We start from the raw sequence: 5,438 nt of genomic DNA, 5'->3' as shown, positions 1-5,438 counted from the left end.
AGTTCAATACTGACCCAAGCCCCTGTAATGGATCTATATTCATCACTATGCATACACATTTAGAACTGGTTTTCCTGCTTGGTACAAGTACGACACAGTGGGAACATTAACTTGCCATTACAGCGGTACAGTAAAACAGGGTGTAGGAGTTTTCTTGGTGGATGTAAGGTTGCCTTGACTAGAGCATAGTACTCCTCAAGAGGTCGAAAATATTTGAAAAATATTTGAGGGTGGCCTACAGGGTATTTCTTCCTAGCCTGACAGAATGGGTACAAACTAGTGAAGTCCAAATATCTGATTTTCTCACCTTCCTTTGCTTTGTAACACAATTTATACACGTTGGTTCTACCAGCAAAGAGTGCATCTCTTGGTTTAGCCTTAGACATGAATGCCGCAACACCTAAATCGCTCTTCTTAGCATTTGCCCACTCACATTCCCACATCACTTCCACATCTAGACCATATGTTCGAACAAGTATCTCTACCTTGGTGTCGAACTGTTTTCGCCATACAATACCTTTGACATCGGATGGTGCTGGTTTGGACTGTAACGACATTCATGGCCATGATGCATGCAACCGTTAAATTCTAGGGCTTTTCGTACACCATCTTTTTCATAATACCCATCTACATAATACACACCAAACTTCACTGCTCCATGAGTTAGGGCGTGGTGCACATCAACATCTCTTGTACGCTTACCATACTCAAGCCATTCAACAGACACATTAGAGAACGTCTTGTGTTGGTTAATGTATGCATTGTTGTGTGTCAGCACTAGTGTGTAGAAAATGTGTCTTGTACACAGCCATGCAACATGATGCTAATGTTGTATAATTAAACGGGTCTAACTTTGTACACTGAATGAACTTGTCACGATACTTAATACATGCTTCACATAGTAAAACAACATCATTCCTGCCATAAACATACAACTCCTTTTAGAAGTCGAACACACCACCACAGTCTGTGCTGTACCACTTGTCTTCCAACTTGTCGTACCAACTGTTTTCTGTCTTTGTCATTCATTGTGTCAAAGCTGTAAAAACTTTTGTCAGGGTATGGACCCACATAGTTTTCACTTTGCTTCAAATTAAATTTGTGCAGAAAATACCCTTTCTCTGAGCATGTTAGATTTAAGGCTGACGTCGTATTAGCCAAACGCATTGGAATGAACGAGTATGAGTCTATGTAACGTTGTTTATACGTTTCGTTATATATGGAGATTAGTCTACATTCCATCATAGTGATTTTGATAGCAATGCCCACTTTAGAAAAATATTCCAGTAGTAAGAAATTGTCAAAACCTGCTGCATTGTGTGCTAACCATGTGTAACCCATATATTTGGGGTGGCTAAACTCTTTGATGTGTTGTTCTACACAGTCAGACCCTTCTGCTGTGAACTCTCTACCATCAAGCATAATGGCACAGACAAAATTAGCGTTGTGCTTGCCGTTTTCAAATCGAGTCTCAAAGTCAAAAAAGATGTATGAATTGCTGGGTTCTTTTAATTTGATCAGTTGTATGTAACATTCATGCGTTGTATCTGATGTTAATTCTTCACCGCAATGAACACAATGCCCTGACACACACTTGTGGGGTTTTGGTTTTGTTAAAATAACATGATAACAACGTCCACATTTTTTACAATACTTGGTTAGATCGCATGGGGATGCTATTACTCCTTTGGTAGGCTGTTGTTTCTGTTTCTTATGTTGATCATAACAGTAGTCAGACTTGCAGTAACGTGAACAGTCATCACAGTACGCACAGTACACACACAACGCATCTTGACACATATCACAGATGTATTTACAGCTATGATCCCCGGCACTTGTGTATCCCTTATAACAAAACTCATAAAAATATGGCACACCCATGAATGCTTTCACGTTTTTTACCAAGTAATAATGGCCGTCGTGGAGATACAGAAACACGGTCTTGGCATGTGGTTTGTCTTTCTTTTGGTACTTCTCTAAACTACTTGCTCTTGTAGAACCCAACTATTTTAACACTAAACTTATATGACCAATGTCACTAAACCCGACTCTATGCTCACGTGTGTAGCCAGCGTTTGTCTGTATCTGTTCAGCTATGGTTTCTAATGTGTTATGTGGAACGTGTGGGTTCAGAAAATGAGCAAGGCAGATTGCAAAACACAGGTTATTTGAGATGTTTGTTGGGCAGAAAAGATTCAGTCTGTTCCTATCGATTACCTGGTTGTGTGTAAGGTTGCGCACCTTACGCTGAAACACCACCATTTTTACCCATAGCTATTGAGACAGTCAACACCAAACTATTGTCTGTTTTAATGTGCTTGTTACTCTGCATAACCCTTTCAACAGCGTCTGAAAATCTGTCAACGCTGTAACCATCTCTTAAAGACAACATGGCATTTACATCAGATGTTAAACTACCACCTCTTAGGGTAATATCGATAACTCTACCATCACCGGCCAACACCCTGGAGAACAATACAATGTCTGATAGCATATTGTGTACCTAGGCTGTGTATGAGGCCATGTCTGTGGATGGGGCATCATGTAAATTCAATGTCCTGTGTAGCATAACACTGTTAAACCTACTTCTCGGCACCACGCTATAACCATCTACAACAACACAATTTCTCATCAACACTGCTATGTCACTGTCAGATAAACCAAAGTTAGGAGCTGTTGGATCAAGTGTAGGGAATCTATGTGTCTGCAAGCCAGTCCCTGTCTGTTCTGTGTTTCTGTGTTGTGTGTTATTTTGTCCTGGGTTTTCTAAGAAAGTTAGAGCTGATTCATACACATCATTTAAGCATTGCAGTCATTCACTAATAGATGACTACTCCCAAGCATCGCTTACAGCACTATCACACATAAATCTGTCGACCACCTGTAATTATCATTACATCCATGATGTGTTGTTGGTGGCTTCTGTATTGTGTCATTTCTATTTGACAGCCATTTATCCAATGTGGTTTGTAAACCACCAGTTGCAATATAACCATTAATATTTGTGTCGTGTTGAGTGTCTGTGTCTTGCAGATTATTACTTCCAGTATTAATAACTGCATCATACTCGTCATTTAAACATCGCAATGGATCACTTACAGACATATGTTCCCACGCATCATTTGTGTTGCTAACACACGGATTGTTGTCAGACCCCTGACACCTTTCAGACCCCTTTTAGACCCCCTTTTTTTTTAGATACAACAAAAAAAATTGTTTTTACTACTAATTATTTAAAACAGTAATTTAAGTTGTACTGATGAGGTGGTTCATTTAATATATAAACAACAGGAATACGTGTAAAAAACAAAAGTATAACAAAATGCCATACAATAACTACTTTGTGGATGGCCCTGCAATAGGCAAATTTGGTGAAAGTTTTGACTGTAAAACCCTGTTCAGTTTAAACATCGCATTTGTTAAAGATTTAAAATGTGCATCATGAACTTCAGGCATAGCCTGTATCATCTGTGTATGCTTTGATATTTGTTTGTACAGTGTACGATTTTCTTGTACTATTTTCTCATTATGTAGGTTTAGTTTCTGAATAGCAATATTACATCTACGCCCGATAGCATCTTGTCTGCGCAGTTCAATGATAATTTTAGTGATCTCTTGAGACTGTTGCCTCACCAACGTTCTAAGCTCATTGATATCATTAGAATGGTAAGTGCTGCTTACCCGACGTTCGTGCTCCTGATTCGGTCTTAAGCCATCCCCAGCCGCTCCAGATACCCCCACATCAACATACGCCGAACGGCCACTGGTGTACAAATCTGTAAACAGTTTAAGAAAAAACATTTACACACAACCGCTAATGTTAATACAACATTGTGAATAGAAGCCACTTATTTTTCTTACCTACAGATTTGGATCTATCATCAAATCTAAGGCGTTTTCCATGTGAAATGGACTTGTCATTTGCACTCGAGCATCTCATTGGATGCTTTCCGTGTGAAACAGGCTTATCGTTAACACTTGGTCTGCATCGGCCCTGCAGTGGTTCCCCGGGCCTGCTTGTCAAAAAGGGCTTAAACGTTGGCGATCTGGACCTGTTGTTGTCTGTGGCTGAACCCTGTGGTACTTGGTACAGCGTCAAATCCCGGCGGTGTTAAGAGACCTGTTGTTTCAATCAAACGGGTCAGACCTACTACAGAAAATAATTATTTTTGATGAACATCAGCAACTACAAATAATGAAATAAATAATAAAAAGCCATGACAAAAACTTACCAAGTTGAGACAACCTTTCAATACTTCTAATAGCAAGGATTGTTTCAAACTCAGATGCACCTAGACTGAGAAAAACCTGTTAAGCAAAAAGTTGAAACACTATTGAATTACTTACAACAGAAATTCAGGTAAAGTCTGTAGAACACACATTTACCAAGAATGCTGGCATGTTGCTTCCAAATCGAAGGTTGAATAGGTTAATGCACGGCGCTTGCGAACCAACTAAATACACCATTTTCTCAAGACCCGCCCCTGCTATAGCCTATTCCAATCCTTTGTGTTTGATTGGTCCACACTAATAGGCGTAAAAACAGAATCACTATCACTGTTTGCAGCTGTTTAGTCTGTTGATACAGGAAACTTTCTAACATCAAACAACTTAGCGAAAGCCCCCAGACATCTTTAACACATAGCAGAAGACACATAGTCATACCATTAATTGCTCACACAGCATGGGGTGGGGGAAGTGACCCCACCAAAGGCAGCACACTGACACCTGAACAATTATGTCATAAATCCTGGGGGTTGTGTGGGTGTCGTAAAAACCCAGCTGACTTGTCAATCAAAACTGATCTGTCAATCACAGGGGGAGTCATAAATCACTCTGGGGGGGGGGTGTCATAAATCACTCGTTTGACAGAACGTGTATGATATATACTACTATGGTGGGCGGCTGTTTACTTTCTCGCTGCTCCGCTGCTGTCAGAAACGGAACAGGTTGCCAGCTTTTCAGAACCAGGATCAATATACATTTATAAGATGACTTGTTTTCATTTTCAAACCTTCTTCAGCGACTGCAATTACTTACAAAAAAAGGTCCAAGCAGAAAATGCACCCCGCGACAGTGTAATTTCCACCAGCACTGCACTTTCAGACTAACCGGATTTTTTGGGAAAACAGCAAATCTGGTAACCCTGCTTGACGGAGAAAGAACTCATAACTGAATGACACGCATACTATTAGTATGCTATGCATTTTGTGCCAAAACGCCTAATGACCAATCATCTGCACACGTTAAAAAAACCAAGTGTTAACAGATAAAGACGTAATTTCTTTACATGTACAGATGCAATCTTTTTACGTGTACAGAGGTACTGCCGTCTGAAGGCCATGAAGATTTTACTCGTGTAGAAGTTAAATACTGACATCTACAGGCAGCAAAATTTGATGTTTCTTACTTGCGTCCTCCTCAAAAAGCTGAAGTGC

The 5,438-nt window shown here is 40.0% G+C and overlaps 1 long non-coding RNA gene across 1 annotated transcript; it reads right to left on the bottom strand.

The window, feature by feature from the left end:
* Nucleotides 1–3,432: 3,432 nt before the first annotated feature.
* Nucleotides 3,433–5,075, bottom strand: LOC118821512. The gene is made up of 3 exons (XR_005008344.1): nucleotides 4,233–5,075; nucleotides 3,862–4,120; nucleotides 3,433–3,776 (listed from the first exon to the last, which is right to left on the bottom strand). It is a non-coding gene; the product is annotated as an uncharacterized LOC118821512 (long non-coding RNA).
* Nucleotides 5,076–5,438: the final 363 nt, after the last annotated feature.

This window comes from Colossoma macropomum, unplaced genomic scaffold (assembly GCF_904425465.1).
Source record: "Colossoma macropomum unplaced genomic scaffold, Colossoma_macropomum, whole genome shotgun sequence".
NCBI lineage: Eukaryota > Metazoa > Chordata > Actinopteri > Characiformes > Serrasalmidae > Colossoma > Colossoma macropomum.
This window is presented reverse-complemented; position numbering and strand designations above follow the sequence as displayed.